This window comes from Emys orbicularis, chromosome 2 (genome assembly GCF_028017835.1).
Source record: "Emys orbicularis isolate rEmyOrb1 chromosome 2, rEmyOrb1.hap1, whole genome shotgun sequence".
Lineage (NCBI taxonomy): Eukaryota > Metazoa > Chordata > Testudines > Emydidae > Emys > Emys orbicularis.
The window spans coordinates 135,064,381-135,083,833 of record NC_088684.1 but is presented as its reverse complement, the minus strand read 5'-3'; the positions used below and the strand labels follow the sequence as shown (position 1 = coordinate 135,083,833).

At 52.8% G+C, this 19,453-nt stretch overlaps 1 protein-coding gene and 1 long non-coding RNA gene across 2 annotated transcripts in view; one reads left to right on the top strand and one right to left on the bottom strand.

The window, feature by feature from the left end:
* The window catches only part of DMTN (dematin actin binding protein), a 34,992-nt gene extending 29,501 nt beyond the window's left edge, over positions 1-5,491 (bottom strand). The window contains exon 1 of the mRNA XM_065399882.1: positions 4,727-5,491. The gene's annotated coding sequence lies outside the window, so the exon portion shown is untranslated. The remainder of the gene's footprint in view (positions 1-4,726) is intronic.
* LOC135874927 (uncharacterized) lies at positions 3,709-5,497 on the top strand. The gene is made up of 2 exons (XR_010561158.1): positions 3,709-3,810; positions 4,579-5,497. It is a non-coding gene; the product is annotated as an uncharacterized LOC135874927 (long non-coding RNA).
* The last annotated feature ends 13,956 nt before the right edge of the window (positions 5,498-19,453 follow it).

The window sequence follows — 19,453 nt, the reverse complement described above, 5'->3', positions numbered from 1 at the left end:
CAGGTGTTTGTCCAACCTGCTCTTAAAAATCCCCAATGATGGAGATTCAACAACCTCCCTAGGCAATTTATTCCAGTGCTTAACCACCTTAACAGGAAGTTTTTCCTAATGTCCAACCTAAACCACCCTTGCTGCAATTTAAGCCCACTGATTCTTGTCCTATTCTCAGAGGTTAAGAAAAACAATTTTTCCCCTCCTTCTTGTAACAACCTTTTATATCCTTGAAAACTGCTATCATGTCCCCCTTCAGTCTTCTCTTCTCCAGACGAAACAAATCCAATTTTTAAAATCTTCCCTCAAAGGTAATGTTTTTTAGATCTTTAATCATTTTTGTTGCTCTTCTCTGGACTTTCTCCAATTTGTCCACATCTTTCCTGAAGTGTGGTGTCCAGAACTGGACACTACTTTTTGCAACAGCTACACTGTTGACTCATATTTAGCTTATGATCCACTATGACCCACAGATCCCTTTCTGCAGTACTCCTTCCTAGGCAGTCATAGCTAGATAGATGTACACGCACACACACACATACACACGAGGCCCTGCTCCCCTCTCCCTTCAGCTGGGGTGGGATACAGCTGCCCCCGCCCTCCCCGGGCCAGACAGGGTTAGCGGAGTTCAACACCCACCACAGCAAAGCACAGTTGAGCCTTGGTTCTCTCCTAGGCCAGTGGCTGTTTCTGAGCTCAGCTGATCCTGCCCACACCCAGCGGGATGGTTTGATTTCTGCCCTGGCTGAGTGGGGCGGGAGGGTGTGGTGTTTGACACCCATCAACTGTCAAACCAGGCAGGCGTTCCCCTTAGAGACAAGTCAGAGCAAACCATGTGCAAGTCCCTTCGCCAGGAGGGAGTCATGGAGTCCCCTGCATTTCCCCAGGCCTCTCTCACTCTGTGTCAGCTTGGCAGCCGTAGCCAGTTCCACCTTCTCAGCTTCTATTGCTCTGGGTACAAATGGCTTCTCAAGCCAGCTCTGTGCATTAACAGCATGTGCTTCACCGAGAGGCCAAAGCCGGTCTCAGTAGCTGAGGATGTAGAAGGAGCATAGGGAGGCCGGGGGGACAAAAGAACTGAGCCTTCCTACCAGCTGAGAATGTCCAGCTCAACACACACAGCTTGCGAGGAGCAACAGAAACAAACCCTCATTAAAGCCCCTAATAACAAAGATACTGATTCCTAACTGCACCATTGTAGGACGGTTCCATTGACCTCTTTCTGCACTGAATTGTCTGACATAGGGTCGGTCCTGCTCATACAGCACATCTGTTGGCTCTGATGGCAGCCCCCACGTGCTTCGGCCCCCAGACTCTGAGCTCCATGGGGCAGAGACTCGGGTTGTGAGCAGAGAGGGCCGAGCACACCGGTGGCACACAAAATAACGGCTGGAATTGCGATACAAGGGTGGGCGCTGGTGAATGAGCAGCTGTGGAGACTGGGGAGCTTGGATCCCCAGGAGAGAAATGGGGCTGTGGTTGCTGTGGGCCAAGTGTCGGCAGCACCAGGCTTTAGACACGAGAGCAGTGAAAGGAGGAGAGACATAGACTGAGCAGAGAGGCCAAGCTCCTTGCAGACTTGAGTCCTGTCCACTCCAGCCTGATAAGCCCCTACATTCTCCTCCCAGAGCCTGGACATCAAGTGCCTCTGGAAACCTGCGCTACATATTGGCACACCCTGGGGAAATCACAGAGGGAAGGGCTCTTTCCTTTCTGTCCCAGCAACCCAGCTGGGCGACAGTGCCCAGGCTCTGGGCGTGGCTAGACGCAGTACTTCCAACATTCCCTCTCAGTTTCCTGCCAATGGACTGTACCAAACCCCTGGATCGGAGCCCCCAGCAGGAACGTGGATGACTCTGAAACCCCAGCCCAGACCTGGGTCAGAAGTTTGCTAAAGGCCTTGATCATGAGTCAAAACAAAGCTCTGGAGCCAAGAGACTTTGCAGTGTCCAGATGAATCATAGAATCATAGAATATCAGGGTTGGAAGAGACCTCAGGAGGTATCTAGTCCAACCCCCTGCTCAAAGCAGGACCAATCCCCGTGAGGTTGTGGCTGGAGCTCAGATCTCTCAACCAGGGGGACATGCATTTCTCTCTGCTGTCCCTAACCCGCCTGTCATGGGAGAATCTAAGAGCCATTCCGACAATGCTTGAAACCCTAAGGCAGGCGCATGAGCGGGCTGGCCCCGTGGCTGCTCTATAGCTCTGTCTTTCGATCCTGATGAGAATCACCCCATCTAGGCAGCGATCCCAGTACCCCTTTCCCCACTGTGCAAGCAGGTAGTTTCCGCACTCTTCTAGCCTAGGAGGCGCTGGCATCTGCCTGTGTGTCCCGGCCTCAGCTGCCATAGGATGGGTGATGAGACCTTGATCCCATCCCATCCCCTCCAAAATCTGCAATACAATGTCCTCATGTCCCCAGTATATGGGCTGCAATCTCCCATGCCTCTCACCCCTGCCCCGGAGGGATCCCTCTCTAGTATGAGAGGCGAGTTCAGTCTCAGTGGCCCATTAAGCTGTGGCTGTTTGCTCCCTCTGACTGCCCATAAGGGTGGAGGCAAATTAAGGCTAACCGCAGTGGGGATTTTGGGGATATAGATGCTTGTCCTGCTAGAAACTGAACTAAGACCCTGTAAACTCACTGCCCATGGGGGCTATCAGATGGGAATGGCTTCTGGTCACGGCTGATCTGGGCTGCTTTCAAACCAGTGCCCTTAGGAGCAAATGTCTACTTTTCTTCTGAGATGTTTCCCTCTTGACCCCATACTATAGATCCTAGACCTGCCCGTTGCCTAGGTCCTCCTCCACAGCCATTCCCTGCTTTCCATCTAGCACGACGCCGGCGTTGGCTCTTCCCATCTACCTCATTCACTCTCTGTACAGAGAAGTTCTCGCTGAGTTGCAAACAGTGCAAACCCTTGTCTCATTCCTGTTTTGGCCTGGGAATCAGCTGGTCCCAGGTGAGGCTTCTGAACTCCCTTATGATATAAGGGCCTATGGGAGCATCCCCAGAAGCCCAAAACTGCATGGAATTTGCAACTGTAGGGAGCCGGTTGCTAAGAGAAAGTCTGTGGCTGTGCAGCTGTGGAGGCAGCCTGCCTGCCTGCCTTGTAGCTTTCCTGTTAGTCACAAAAATGTGTCTCTGTAGGAAATGGACATTAAAGGCCTGGATCTGCTGCATTTCTGTGCCCACCTGGAATGGGCTCAAGATGCAGCCCTGAGAGGAGGAGAAGAACTGGACTGGATTTCTGAGCCCATGGGGAATGGGCTCATGAGAGCTGGGGAACTCATTTGTCAAACACAGGCCCCCAGAACATCCAAATTCCTCAGGGCGGCGAGTTATATGGGCCCGTGGTGCCCATGCTACAGGAATATTCAGGACCCGGGGGCCCGGCTCCACCAATGTTTGGGGCTGGGTTTCTCCCCTGGCCCCGCCTGCTGCCCCCACGTGCCTCCCCCGGAGCATCTCCCACCCCCGCCTGCCGCCCCCAGGCGATTTAAAAGGGCCCGGGTGCCCCCGGCCGCCACTGCCACCACTGGCAATGTAGTGGGGCTAAGGCAGCTTCCTGCCCGCCCTCGCTCCGCACCACTCCCGGAAGCAGCCGACACATCCCTGTGGCCCTGGGGGGGATGTGTATGTCCGTGCACTTCCCCCGCCCTGAGCGCCAACTCCGCAGCTCCCATTGGCTGGGAACTGTGGCTAATGGGAGCTACGGGGGCGGTGCCTATGGGAAGCGGTGCACAGAGACCCCCTGACCTCCCCCACCTAGGAGCCGCTGCCAGAGGGGTGTGCGGGTTGCTTTCGGGAGCCACCCGAGGTAAGCGCCACACCCCTCACCCTCTCCCGCACCCCAACCCCCTGCCCCAGCCCAGAGCCCGCACCCCAACTTCTTCACAGAGCCGCACCCCCGCACACCCTCCTGCACCCCAATCCCCTGTACCAGCCCAGAGCCCACACCCCCTCCCGCACCCAAACTCCCTCCCAGAGCCTTAGGCAGGTGTGGGCGGGGCGGGGTTTGACCCGTTCTGGGCACCACCAAAAATTATACAAACCTGCCGCCCCTGTCACCTGGATGCTTGGTTCGGAACCTCAGAGCACAACTGCTCATTATATGTCCTAAGGTCCAACCGCAGGGCCAAAGCTGAGGTGCTAATTCCTTGTTTAGTTGCCTATACATGAAAATTTGGCCCTGAGCATTAAAACGCTAAAACCAAAACATTTTAAGCAGCCTCTCAAGCCTGTAATAGGCCAACGCAGCCCAGCAAGACCCTCTTAGCAGAGCCCAGCCAGACGGCTCTTATTAACCAGTGCCCGGCTGGCACCAGAATCCTGGTTCCTACTACCAGCACCAGCTCCTGCCAACCAAGTGCCAGCTTAGAATGCCTTAACTCCACACTAGCAGCACAATACCCCTGCCGCCCCACATCACCAGCAGCACCCCAGGGGCAGCACATGCCAAGGCTGTCTGTGGGGCCTGCATTTTGGAAGCCACTTATGAAAAATACACATTTGGTCGTAGCCGGCGGTGATGCTTCTGGCAGTGGAGGGTGAGCATCCTCACTTAGCAAGCCTGTCCCCTTTCCAGGTGCCTGGGAGGAGGAAGAGGCTGGACAGAAGGAAAGGAAGAGCAAAGAACAAACAGCCAGGGAGGGAAGGGAGGGAGAAAGCAAAGCAAGAAGAGGATGAGGAAGGGAAGGCAGGAGGAGGTAGAGTTGATGCTATTAACAACATACCAGCTGAACTCCAGTCCCTGCCGGTTCTGCACACTCGCTTGCTGCAGGTTGGGTTAGTCCTGGGCACTGGCACCAGAGTGGAACAGCATCTGCCTGGAATGTGCCCTCCCGCCCCTCACGCCTGCCGAGCCATGGCAGGGTCAAGTACGAGCTCAATGAGATCGCACGGCAGACCTCTCGACTCACCCAGCTGGGGCTATGGAAGCCTCTTCCAGGAATCCTGCATGGTTTCCCAGCCCGAAAAACAAGCCGAGAACGATAACAACAACAAGCCCCAGGAGCCCAGATAACTGCTCCCCTGCCCTCTCTCACTGCAAAACGCCTCTCCTTCCCCTCCTTCTGCCTCTTGCTTGGAAGTAGCACAGCAAATCCTCAGCCGGCTGCCCTTGCTGGGTTCAGCTGCTGTGCTGTTGGCGTGTATCTGACAGCATGACAGTCCTGTGTGTGTGTGTGTGTGTGTGTGTGTGTGTGTGTGTGTGTGTATCTCCCAGCCCCAGAGGCAGTGCCTGCAAAAGATCCAGTGGTGATAGCAATGTGGATTTAGAGAGCCAGTCAGAGCATGTGTGTGTGTGTGTGTGTGGTTGTGTGTGTGTGTGCAGCTCCCCACCTCTGCTGCTGGCTCAGTCCATTTCTGAACAAGAGGAGAATTAACCAGCATCATGACGAAGCAGTATTTGTGAGAGGTGGCGGCTCTCCATCTTGCTCTCTCTCCCTCCCTCTGTTAATTTTTGTTGTTGCAAAATAAAATGAAATAAATCAATACATGTCACCACGCTCTGTGCCGGTGCCAAAAATAACGTGGCAGAATGGAAGGGAGAGGAGTGGGTGGGGGAGCAATGGGTAGAATTTCCCCCCAGAAAATCCAGGCGATGCAATGTAAAGGAACCAGGCTGACAAACAGGATGTCATCCTGCAGAAATGGCTTTGCTCCAACTGGCTATAGCTCATGGATAGTATACGTCTAGACCCACCTTTCCTCCCACATCACCCCACCTTGCCAACTGTTGGAGTGCAGCTGCCTCTGGGGTGGAACGTGGCAGCTGTCTGGGATGCAGCACTATAACGCTTTAGGATGATAATCGTATCTGTATGGACATTTGAGACCAAGTTTCCGGCTTCGGACTTGGATCAGAACTCCCGCAAAATTCCAGGGGGGTTGGAGCGGGGCGGGCGAGTCACAGCCCTCTCTAAGGAAGCAGAATGCAGAGCCCATGGTGGAATTTGGCATGGACAATGTGGCTGACACCCCATCTCATGGAAAAGATGCTGCAGAAACTGTAATGGCCATAAACGAGCTGGGCTTTGGTATCACAGCTGATCCAAGAGGGAGCACCTCCAGCACCCCTTTGCACAAGGCTGGGGAACCCATTCACTGAGGACCCTGAGGGAAGAGCATCCTCTACTGAATCGTCAGCACCAACTTTGGCAGCGGCTTAGGTTTTCCTGGGAGGTCTCCCATCCATGTCCCATCCAAATCCACTGTGCTTAGCACCGTGATCTGGGTTCATCTCTGGCTTGAGATGCCAGAATGCAGGTTTCCTACGGATGCAGGACAGGGGCCTGCTATTTCAGATCACATGCAAAGGGGCGGGGATCCTGCAGGTAGGCCCTGATGGGGTGGAAACATGAATGGTCTCATTTTCAGAGGCGCTCATAGCTCCCATCCATTGCAGGTGGCGTTTATGGGTGGTCGTAGACTATGAAAACCAGGCCCTAAGCTCTCCAGAATACCCCTCGTGGCTTCACAGAGCCAGGAAACAGGGGCTGCTACGCCTAGCAAGGGGACCTGTCCTCTGACCTTCCTGAGCCTGTGACTTCCCAACCTGGGCATTCTTGGCAGTGCCATGTTCCCAAATAAATCCAAGGGCTCCCCCTTCAGGAGTTCCTTTGCAACAACTGCTTAATCATCATGGGTTGCAAGTGCACTGGAGAAACACAGCTGGGGGAGAGAGCACAGAGCAGTAGCCTCTCTCCCCACACAGCTAGAACAGCACAGCACAGAACTGGTGGGGGCAGGGGGAGAAGTGGCTCAGAGACTAAATAGTCACCGACAATTCTGCAGCTGGGGGTGGGCCCAGGTGTTCCTGATCTGACTCTAAGAGAATCAGCTGTCAGGGAGCAGGCCACCTCCAGAGAGCGCCATGTGAAATGGAGAGTATGGGAGATGGATCAGGGAGGGTACAGGCCTCTCTCTGTCTCCAGCAGCGTCCCAGCCCTCCACAGACACTCGGGATGTGCAGGGAAGCAGGTATAGCAAGAGTGGGCCAATTATGATGATACCACCACTAGGCATTTCTCTGGCACCTTTTATCCAGAGCCTCTGCAAAGGGGAGAAATTATCAGCAGCCCTGTTGAGGCACAGCTTTTCCCAGCTCTACCGTATGGGCATAGAACCCAGCCCGCCCAGAGACAGGGATAACACTGCTGTCCTGACACACACCCTGCTGCTCTAACCACAGACCCCATCCCCAGCCACAGCCAGGAGTAGAAGCCAGGCGCCCCATGCAAGATCAATAGTCGTCCGTTGCGTGGCCAATGTACTCATGCGAACCCCGTTTCCCATGCGTTAAGAATGGTGCAAAGTCACTAATGTCTAACGCCTCAGAATATGATGGTCAATAAGAGGAGCTAATGAAATCAGCCCAGAACTCAGAGGCGGGAAACTTCAACCCAGCCCCTCCTGTTCCATTGATTAACAAACCAGACTCCCTGCAGGGGTTCTTAATCCATCGGGCCAGGATCGAGGCCAGGAACGGCCCTGTTTCAGAGCTGGCCTCCTCCGGGGTGTAGTTCTAGGGTTCCTTACCATTCCTGGTGATGGGCAGTGCGACCTCACATGCAGTCCCCTCTGTGGGTGCAGGGTGCTGAATGCTCAGACTCTCCTTCTCTCAGAGAGCCCTGGGGGTTGCCAAGGAGGAGCCACAGGGCCTCAGAGGACTAAGCGACGAAACAAATGCAGCTTCGTCTACCAGCAGAAATCTTCCAGGTGATGTATCTGTTCAGACAGCCTCATCTCCACACCCGTCACCTGGGCTGGGCGGTCGGAGCTTCATGGGGCCCCCAGGGAACGGGTGTGGGTGCTGTGCAGTCGCCGAAACGGGGTGGAAGTCACCCAAGCCCTTCTGGGGACAGATGGATTCTTAGCAGTGGATTCACAGCCGAGGTCTGGGGCTGGGGGGCGTTATTAAATAGATATATACAGTAGAAGGACAGGCAGACACACTGTCGCCTGCCCTGACATACATTGTCACTCAGACCCACGCACACACAGTCCCAGCACCACATTTAGCCCATCAATGACACACCGTCAGTCTCACCTTCCCCTGTGACTGTGCCACCCTTATAACTGGATTAACCGACTCTGCATGTGTTCCCTACCGCCTCCGGCGATGGGGGACCCCCCTCCCAGCTCAGCACAACGGAGCCCTCTGTATCCCTATGCTTGGTACCTCTGCCACCCACACCCAACTCTGGCCTCCCCTGCGCAAGCAGGAGCAGCCAGCCAGAAACGCAGCCTTCTTCACTTGACAACCGCAGTGGCCGTGGGCGTTGGATGGAGAGTGGGGGATGGCAACTGGAGAGGCAGAGGAGAGGGATAGCAGCAAATTGGACCTACCTTCAAGGGAGCCTGTCCCTAGCTTCAGGCAGGTTTGCCCTTCCATGGGGAGCCATCCCTGCTCTGAGCATCTCCTCCCCTCCACCGCACGTTGCTACGGCGACCGCCTCTCTCAGCAACCCAGGGCTTGAGTGAGCAGCAGCAGCAGAGCTGGAGAGGAGGGATAATTTGCAGCAGCAGCTCCTTATTCCTCCCTCAGACTCCCCGGTTGGTTGGCATGCGAGTGGCCGTGGAAGGGCCAGGGAGAGAATTCAGTGAGGGCTCCTGGGTTCTTTGGAAGGGGGCAACTTATTCCCTGTCCCTAGGAGTGGCTGGGAAATGAGACCTTTCCCCCTCCACACTCCCTGCCCCACAGCCCCTTGCACCTGTCAGAGCTGCAAATCTAGCCTAGGGGCTCCCTGGATTGGCCTAAAAGGAGCCTCCCCAGCAGCACCTTCCGCACCACGCCCTGTAATCGGGATGAGCCCAACTCGGCACCAGGCCACGCGGTGTTGCCATGGGGATGATTGTGATAGGATGCGCTTCAGGGCCTACTTTGTACAGAAGTGTCCTATGTACACCCAGAGACAGAAAGACACAGGGAGGCCCAGGTACACCCATTCTCTCTCTCTCACCCATCCACTCACACAATTTCTCCATTGGGGGTGTCTGTCTATCTGCCATACTGCCGACACCCACCCTGCCATGCAGATATGACACACTCACAGGATGATTTGCCGGAGTTTTCCTCCCTGCCCCACCCCCAATTATTCACTGTGGCACAGGCCTTGGGTGTGTTTCTCTCACACCATCTACACAGGAGTGACCCTTAGGCACACACGCATGCGTACACACTGTGGCGTCGGTAGCAGTGATGCTGCCTGGTCAGTATTTCATCTCCCTTTCTTTTCCCCCTTCCCCCAGTTGTGGCAAGAGCCTGTGTTGGGGGCCGGAGGGGACACAGCAGAACAAATGCTGGGTAAGTGTGGAACAAGCTTTTGAGACTGTTCCTGGCAAACTCAGCATGCCTTGCCAGCCCCACGCTACCTTCTGTGTGGTGGCATTCAGTGATCGCTCAGGGCTTAAGGTGCTTGCTGGCGCTTTGCTATCCTCTGTGTCCAGGGTTCCCAGTGCCCCCACTGTAGCGGGATGGTCACCCACTCCTGCCTTAAAAGGCTTAAAACAGCCCAGGGAGAGGGCTGTGGAAGGGAAGGAAAAGCAGGGCTGATTGGAGAAAGCAGCCTCAGCTGGGGGCCATGCCCCAATCAGGCCAAGGCTGGCTTAATGAGGGCCCCGCTGGCCCTTATAAGAGGGCTGGGGCCAGAGACAGACTCTCTCTGGCTTTGAGAGGGAGAGACCTGGCTGCAGGGAGCTGAGAGAAGGTACCTGGAGTGGAGCAGGGCTGGGGGAAGGCCAAGGGAGCTGGGGAGCTCCAGCCTGGAAACCCCCCAGGCTGCAGCCTAGTGGAAGGCCAATTAGGTACTGGGGTTGCAGGGGGCAGCCCACGGGTAGGCAGAGGCAGCAGGTCCTAAACCCCCTTGCCTATGATGAGTGGCTTATACAGCAGTCTGCCCCAGTGAGCGGGGGCTAGATGGTGATTGGCATTAGCCCACGACTGAGGCAAGGTGGGGATAGAGGGTTGGGGGTTCCCCTGGGTGGGGAGACCCTGAGACTGTGGGGGTATTGCCAGGGGGCAGCACCCCAAAGACAAGGGTCCTGGGAGGGACACAGGGGCCAATGGGAAGTGGGACACTGGCCTGCAGAGGGTGCTCTGGAGCTGGAAAAAGAGCTAATTCCCAAGACACCAGCAGGAGGTGCTGCAGGGGTGAGTCCTGCCCTGTTACACCCACCCAGACTCTCTGCGTGGGATGCTCAGCCTTTAAAGGCACAGTGCCCAATACCACAAGCGCATGGCCTGTGCTGGTTTCATTCCCGAGTCCCCATCGGACTCTCGATGCCTAGCCCCTGTGCTGGTCTCACTCCCTGTGCCCACCAGCAGCTCCCTCTCCCTGTGCTGGTTTCACTGCCCCCTGCCCTGAATTTTGTTTTAATTGTCAATGCAAACATCTCTTTGGGTTCCCTGCAGCATGTTTGCCGCCTTGTCATTGTACCATTAGGTTAGTTAGTGCATGGGAAACAAAAAGCAACAGTGACTGGAAACCCTAGGACCCCTCTGTGTCCACTGTCCAAACACTAAGCCTGGAATTCCCTGTCCCTGCCAAGGGCCCTGAGCTGGACAGACTGACACAGATGTTCTGGGAAGTTCCTGATCTGAGCACAAAGGGAAAAATCCCAGACACCTTCCCCTGACAACCAGCCAAACACATGATGGAATTAATTGCCTTTTCGACTCCAACCCAGGGAGATTGCAAAACGCTGGTGCCCCCTGTTGCCTGAGATGGGTGGGCCATGCAGTCCACCCTGCTGGTTGCTGCTGCAGTGGCCTGATGTAGGGGTGAGGTACTCCAGGTGCCTACGGGAGTGCAAACACGTGGCAGGCAATTGCCATGCAGTGTACTGGGGCAATTCACAGGGATGAATGGACCCCACAGAGGCCCCCAGGGAAGCCTGGGGTTTCTTGTCTGTATGATAGTTTCTGTCCAGCTCCCAGAACACATCTGATCTATGGTTCTTTGCATTCATCTTTGATCATTTTAAAGGTCTCTCCAAATCGGGTACAGTCCTAGGGCTTGCAGTGAGTGGGGGAGCCGGGGGCAGAGTCGGAAATGGGACCCAGGAGTCCTGCCAGCATCACTGGACTCTCAGGCCTGATCCTCCATTGCCCTACACCTTGTGCAGTTGTTTACACCTGTGCAAAGCGAGCGTGAAACCCCGCCATTCGGATTTAGTAACGTGTCGCACTCACAGGGTGCTCGTTCTGCACAGGAGTAAGGTGCCTTTCAGCTCCCGGCATCAAGTTACCAATATGCATTAAAGAGCATTACAGCAGCACTTACGTCCTCCACCAGATCTCTTGGGTCTGTGGGACCTCGGTTAGGCAGCATGGTGCCCCTGGGACTCCATCATGGACGAGCACCCACCTTCTTTGCTCTAGGATCTTCTCCCTGCCCAGGGAACCCTGGCAAATGGCTCAGCTTACCCTGGCTGCCCTACCCGCTGGGAAACTCAGGCAGTGGGACTCTTTCCTGGGCCAGGGCGGAAGCAAGCTCGTACCTCCCTCTTCTCAGTCACAAACCTGTTTAGTTTGGATAGAGCCGGGCACTGCCGAGCCAGCCTAAACATTAACGTAGTTATTAATGCGCAGGGAAGGCACTGAGAGGGCAAAGATGGGAGAAAGCAGCTGAGGCACAGAGCGCTGGTATAGTTACCCCAATGCAAATGTCCCTAGTGCAGACAGGCTCTCAGGTACGCGAGGCAGAGAAGGACTCAGAAGCCCAGATTGATAACAGGATCCCAGCATATCACAGTCCCAGTGAAGCAGTGTTAATTGCACCAAATAATCATAGTGACAATTGGCCATGGGCCAAGGTACAACAATGAAGACACACATTCCAAGCTCCCAAAGTTCAGGGGTGCTTGGAACTAGCTTTTCCTATCCCCCACATTCATGCTCAGAGGCAAAGGGCTGGACAGGATAAACCCAGTTCCCAGAGAGTCTGGAGGACCCAGCCTGAGCCTCTCCGTCTCCCCTCCCCTTGTCCTTCTCTCTAATCGAATCACTCACAGAACATCATCATTCCACTCTCAGGGGCAGGGCGCACAGCCCTGTCTGGAACCAGTCCCAGCTGGCATTTCATTGGGAGCAGAGTGGCGTTGCCGCTTGGATCCTTCTGGAAGCCAGTGTCTCTGTTGTGTCCAAAACTATTTCCATTCCTGCTCCACCTTTAGCATTAGCTCCCCACCCCTGGTGCTGCTGATGCCTCTGACGCTGAGTCTATGGTAGATAGCGACAGAAGCAGAGGAGACTGTACCATGTGCAGCCTTTACACCAGTGCAAACCAAATACAAAACATGCTGCTCGGGTGGTACTTTTCACTCCCTCCTCACGCACTTTTCACTGGTGGAAATGACCGCACAAGGTGCGGTGCAGTGGGGAATTGGGCCCTGGGAATCCAGCTTCCCTGGGACTGACTAAGCCACACTGCCCTGATCTAATTGAACACCTCTTCTCTGCCCCACCAAATTCAGCTACCGAACAGACCAAAGTGCCCTGAAACTGGGACTCTCCAAGGTTCCTGGGACCAGTGCCTGAAGCTAGATTTCTCCTTGCTGGAATTGCCTTTCCTCTGACGCTGCAATTGCTTGGAGCAAGCGGGGCAAAACAAGAGGCAGGTTATGCTTTGCAAACTCTCATCAATCAGCCCTGGTTTTTGCGAACCCTGAACTGGGGCAGGTTCAGATCTGGGGTCCATTTGTTCCAGCCCCCTCTCCACCCCCAATGCTCGGGGTGGGTGGCCTCAAGGGAGACGCTCCCGGGGTTCGGGCTCATCTCTAATTTGCCTCGCCGGCATCTGCTCTTTCATTCCGACCGCGCCGGCCTCCCCGACTCGCATTCCCAGACTCCCTGCCCCACTAACTTTATTAATTGCATGAGAGGTGCCATTATTACTTCCCCTTCCAGCAAGTTAATCTCACCAGCATTGAGACCCTTCCATCCCCAGCTGGGTCCCAATGCACCTCCCACTCCATACACCCCTCCCTGCACACACACACACACACACACACATACACACAAGATCTTTCATGCTACCAGCCAGAGTCGGCGAGGAACTAAGCGGCCCGATGAGAAAAGCCTTGGGAAAGACGTTTTGCTTTTAACATGGGGGCCATCATGCTTTGCAGGATGCAGCCGGGGTGGGATATCCTTGACTGCACTTTTTGCACAGAAAGACATTCCAGTCCCCTCCCCTCCAGCCCCCGCCCCTCCCCTCTCCAAGTCTCACCTCAAAAAACAAGAAAGAAACAGTGTGAGTTTTTTCTTCCCCAGCCATAATTAAAAAGGACTCACCCTTCAGACTCCATTCTATACGGGGAGGTCAAGAAGAATGAGAAGGGAGGGGGGGAATAAAATAAAAGGGGGGAAGGGGATGGAAAGAAGGAAAAAAAATTAAAGCAGAGATTACACAAAGGGAACTCCCCCACCTTTGAAGCTCTGGCTAAATAGGGGTGTGTGTGTGGGGAGGGGAGGGAATGGGGAGGCAAAACCAGCCCTTTTAAAGCCTTCTGAGTTTAAAGAATGTCTCGAATTCCTGTGGAAACAAGAACCAAACTCTATGAGGCCGAAGAGAAAAAAAAAAAACACAGCCCCTAAAACAGCCCCTGTGCTAATTCTCTGACTGTCACACCTGGGAGCGGGCTCCTGGCCTTATTGTTAGCCAGTAATTACTGGGTGTTGCATTTCCCTCCTGCTTTAAAGCTTCATTTAACTCAAACTGTTATAATTTTCCCTTTTTCCACCCTCTCTCCCTCCCCCGCACCCTACCTCAGCGGCATCCCTGCCGCATTATATTTGTGTAGCTTTGTAAACGGCTCTTTTTAGACCCAGTTAAAGGATTAAGATTCTTCATCCCCGTCCGCCCCGTCATTGTGAGAAGGAAAAGCAATTACAGGGAGCGGTCGGACGGCGCGGGTCGGGTGGTGGTGGAAGAGGCAATGTGGCTGCAGCGGTGGATTTGGGGTGTCCATGGAACTCACTGCAAGCAACCTCAAGGACCAGGCCCCTTAAGGGTCTGATGGCTGCCATTGACTTCAAAGGGATTCCTGGGGGCTTAGCAGCATTGAAAGCAGTCCTGAACTCATAGAAATTTAGGGCAGGAAGGGACCCCCAAGAGGTCACCCAGTCCATCTACTCGTGCTGAGGCAGGATCAAGTAAACCTAGACCATCGCTGACAGGTGTTTGTCCAACCTGTTCTTGAAAACCTCCAGTGACGGGGATTCCACCACCTCCCTGAGCAGCCTGTTCCAGAGTTTAACTCCCGTTATGGTTAGAAAGTTACAGAGGGTCCTGTGGCACCTTTAAGACTAACAGAAGTATTGGGAGCATAAGCTTTCGTGGGTAAGAACCTCACTTCTTCTAACCTAAATCTCCCTGGCTGCAGATTAAGCTGATAACTTCTTGTCCTACTTTCAGTAGACATGGAAAACAATTGGCCCTGGCTGGCAGTAGCAAGCATGTTATGTTAGGAGAATCAGATGTCTCTGAGCTCAGTTATGCTGGAGTAACCTCACTAAGTCAAAAACAACAAGGAGTCTGGTGGCACCTTAAAGACTAACAGATTTATTTGGGCATAAGCTTTCGTGGGTAAAAACAAAGAAGAAGTGAGGTTTTTACCCACGAAAGCTTATGCCCAAATAAATCTGTTAGTCTTTAAGGTGCCACCAGACTCCTTGTTGTTTTTGTAGATACAGACTAACACGGCTACCCCCTGATACCTCACTAAGTCAGAGGAGCTGCTCTGGATTCATGTTGGTGTCTCTAAGAGCAGATCCTGGCCCAAAGCCCTACACCTTTCTTCATGGCCATGTCACCGCACCAACTCAGCCTGTCAGGTGGACTCTGCTCTGCTGTATTGCCAACTCCAAGCATTCAGAAACCATGAATCAGGGTCCCCAAAATTCATTAGATTGGTTTAGAAATCATGAGATTTAAAATACCAATATATGATAGGATCTGTTTACCAGACTTCTGGCACCAGAACCCGCAGGGATCTCCTTTTCTATGTTTTCTCCCCAACCGGGAGTGCTAGAGACATGCTATTTTTGAAAATGAAAGCTGAGGTTCTCATGTAATCACATGACTCCTGGAATTGGGGCTTTAAGAAAAGCTCTAGAGCTGGCAACATTAACAGAACATTAGGAAAGCCACCACGAAATGCCAGGATATAATTCCCTTGGCGCGGAGCACTGGGGACATAGGCTGAATACAAGGGTAACGGGGTGAAGTTTAATGACCTGTGATATACAGGAGGTCAGACTTGAGCTAATGATCCCTTCTGGCCCTAAACTCTATGACTTTCTGACGCCAGAAACCAGAAGAAGCCAGAACCCCAGAAGATAATTTTGCTATTCACAGAAGGGCTAGATCACCAGGTGGTAAAACCAACAGAAGCTTTTTCACTACAGCTTCCACCATTGCAAGGGCTGCAGCAGTGGTGACATGTGGCCTCATTTCCCTAGCATAGCCAATGCCGGTTGGTGGGAACTGCCATTTCACCAGTGCTTCCCAACAGCAGACCTGGTCTTGGTAATCTAGAGCTGTGCTCAGACCACCCAGCTCCCATCTGAAAGTAGGAGACTTCCAAGTTTGCTAGAAGTGGGCTCTGCTTGTGCTGCTTTCTTTGGTTAATTTAACAGGAAATTGACATTTAAAATAAAGAGTATTCATTATAATCATTATTATGACTGTAGTCCCTAGGAACTCCAATCAAGGATCAGGGCCCCATTGTGGTCGACGCTGTACAGACACAGAACAAAAAGACAGTCCTTGTCTGCAAAGTACGTACAATCCACCCCTTTGAATACATTCTCTCTCCTTTGCTGTTAGAATCTCGGAGGGGACGCTGCTATTTGGCTTCTGGAAATAGGTTTGCTTCCAACAACCCCAGCCGGGCTTGCATTCCACCCTCCCTGGGTCACAGCAGGGAAGAGAGCAGCGTGCATCTGGCAATCCCGGGCAGCAAGGTGGGGGAAAGCGGACGGTATCTCTGCAGGGGAAGCTGGAGATAGGAGTGCTGCATCAGCCCCCAGAGCATGGCATCGAAGCCTCTTTCCCAAGAACAAATTAACCCCCCCGTCTGATTGAATGATGCCCCCTCCCTGTGAGTCTCATTTCAAATTGCCGGTCTCCAGTGCCCTGACCATGCACAGACACACATGGCATGCAAATCCCCTCTAATGGCATCCACCACTTGGGATTAAGGCCTGGCAGCGTCACCCTGATGGCGCACACCGGGCCCTTCATGCTTCGATGGGGGGTAGGGAGGAACGGATGGACAGGAGGCAGAGCAAAGCTCCCTTTTGTGTGTGCACGGAAGCCACCTTGCTTTGCTCCTAATTTGCCGCTGATTGATTGGAGTCTAATGTTTCCCTTTCAGGTGCTGTCTCCCCAGACATGGCCCCTCTCGCCTCATTCCCAGGGGCTGGAGCCAGTTTCCAGCCAAGGAACAAGAAGAGGCATTATCACCTTTGGGAGGGCTGGCTGGTCCTCTTCTGGCCCCAGCTCCCCTCCTCTCTGCTCCTTCCCCAAGGCCCCTGCTTTCAATCAGCCCCTGCGGCCCTTTGATCTCACAGAAATCCCTCTGTGTCTACAGAGTAGCCAGGTATTCAGCCTGACCCAGCTACAGCTCAGTGCCAGGAAGGGGCTTTTCCCGTTTTCTTGCCTTAAAGAGACACCATCGCATAGAACCTTGCTGAGGCTCCGGTTCAAACATTATGAGCCAGCTCTCTCCCACTCCAAAACATAAAAAAAAAATCACAGGATTGGCTTAAAAATCATGAGACTTTTTTTAAATAGTTGTTTGTTTTTTAATTTGCTCAGGGTTTTTTTGAGCCTTTAGGGGGTTTACAATTTTGTGCTTTTATCCACAGCTACAAAAGTTAGATATTTACTTAAAACCCCCAACATGGTGTGATCACATGAGTCTGGGAGCTGGGGCTTTACTGTCCATGCACAGCAAAGCACAAGTTTCACGTGCAGCACAGGCTGAAGTCTCGTCGACTTCAATGGCACTTTAGCACACGCTTAACTTGAGGCATGCGCTATAAGTGCTTTGCTATTGGGGCCTGATCCAGAGCCTGTTGAAACCATTTGGAGGCCTTTCCAGGGACTTCAGTGATCAGCCCCTTAGTCGTGCTAGGTCCATCAGGGGAAAACCTGATAAACATAACCAAGGATGCGACAGTAGAAAAATCTCCGTGGTTCTTTCTGACAAGCGCGGCTTGCTAGAGTGTAATGCTCTTCTGCCAGGCTGGGACTAGCTTCTGATCACAGCTAAACCAGGGGGCTTTGTTCACTCCAATGGGAGCTGCAGGTGCTCAGCACCTCTGGAAACCAGGCAACGGTGACTCAAGATTATGGATTTTAAGGCCCTTTAAGGGACTGCTGTGATCCATCCAGTCTGGTCCCTGCATCAAGATGAGCCAGAAAATTCCACTCAGTCAAACTCAGTCAGTGCAGAGAAACTAGTGCATCTTAGAAAGAGCCCTTTACGGCCTGACTCTGTGCTCACTTAGACAGGCATCAGACAGGAGCAACCCCCTGAAGTCAGCGGAGTTGCTCCGGTGTAAGAGACAGCAGAATCAGAGCCCTGGTCTTGATTTAAGGACTCCATACTATGGAAGATTTCCCCCACCCCTTGGCACATCAAATCAATGACCTCTCCTGTAAATGCTCACCCAAGGTCACGGAGCAAGACCAGGAGAGAGCCAGGAATAGAAGCCAGGCCTCTCGACAGTTCGAATCACAAAGCCACTGTTCCTCTCTGGTAGTTTAAGACCTCACCATGGTATTCTGCTCGGAACCGTGCTGAGAAATGGGGTGAGAGTGACCGGGGGAAGGGGTGTTGGAAAACTGATAGGATTCGTTGATTAACTAATAGAGTTAACCAGGTTCTAGCTTCTCAAGAGGCAGTGTGGGCTAGTGGCTATAGTGCCAGATGTGGGAATACAGAGATCTGTCTTCTATTGCCAGCTCTGCCGCTGACATGCAGGGTGACCTTGGACAAGACTCTTCACTTTTCTGTGCCTCAGTTTCTCCCCCACCCAACCCTGCCCTTCTTATGATTTGGCTATTTGGGCTGTAGTGGTAAAATTTTCAAAAGCACCTAAGTGACTTAGCAGTGTCAATGGCTATTAGCCAAGATGGTCAGGGATGCAACCCCATGCTTGGGGTGTCCCTAGCCTCTGACTGCCAGAAGCTGGGAGTGGACGACAGGGGACGGATCATTCGATAATTGCCTGTTCTGTTCATTCCCTCTGAAGCCCTTGCCATTGGCTACTGTCAGAAGACAGGATACTGGGCTAGTTGGACCATTGGTCTGACCCAGTTCAGCCGTTCTTATGTTCAGTCCCATTAATTTTCAAACAACACAGGCTCCTAAAGGCCTAAGTTACTTTTGAAAATGGGACTGAGGCTCCCAAGTCACTCAGGCACTTTTGAAAATGGTACCCTAAGCTCTTTGGCACAAGGATTGTCTCCTACTATCCCTCTGTGCAGCCTCCAGCACAATGGACTCTGGGGGTGGCACTGGAATACCCATCAAGATAACAATTCTAAGGCATTAAACAAATTCAAACATCTGTGCCTGTGTTAGGGCCTGTCTACACAGCAAAAGCGATGCAGGGGCCAGCCTATTGAGCCAGCTTGAATCCAGTTACTGTGGGTAACAGTAGCAGTGAAGACAGCACAGTGTGGGCATCAGCTCTGATAGTATGAGGCGAGCCTGGCATAGATGTTGGGTACATACTTGACTTGCCAGCCCGCTCTGCTGACTTCATATTGTTACCAATACTAGCTATATTAAAGCTAGCTTAGATAGGCTAGCCTGTATACAGCTTCTGTTGTGTAGACAGCCCTTTAGAAATAGAGCCAAAGATTACTCGGCCTGAAATCACTGGGGAGGGAAAATCATTTGCTTTTTGCCACATGTGCAGTTTATTTAACTCTTTGTACTTTGCTCAACTTGGGAAGTGCAGCTAGACCAGCCCTCTGCTGCTGCTGCTGCTGCATTTGGGTCTCCAGTACAGCAGAGCAACACTTACATCTCAAAAGAAACATACAGACAAGCCCCCAAAACATGCTGTGCTTGAAATAAAAAAAACACCCAAGACATTAATTTTTATTCATTTCAGGTTTAAAAAAAAAAAAAAAAATCCCAAAGTCTAAATGTTTAGGCCTAAAGCGACAACAGTCAACTCTTTAAGGAAATATTGGAATGTATTAAAAAAAACCCTAAAAGTGGTTTCTCTTTACCTGATAGGGAATCATAGACACTAGGCCAGGTTGCTCTCTGGCTAGTCAAACGGGGGGTCCTCATTTTATTTCTCTTCCAAAGTGGGCGTGTGGTTGGGAATTTGGTCTCTCGAAGCAAAAGGAAAGCCCCTGACTGAGGGAAGAAGGGAAGTCAAAACCCTACAATAAAATAAATAAAATAAAGAGGCTTGTGACAAGCTG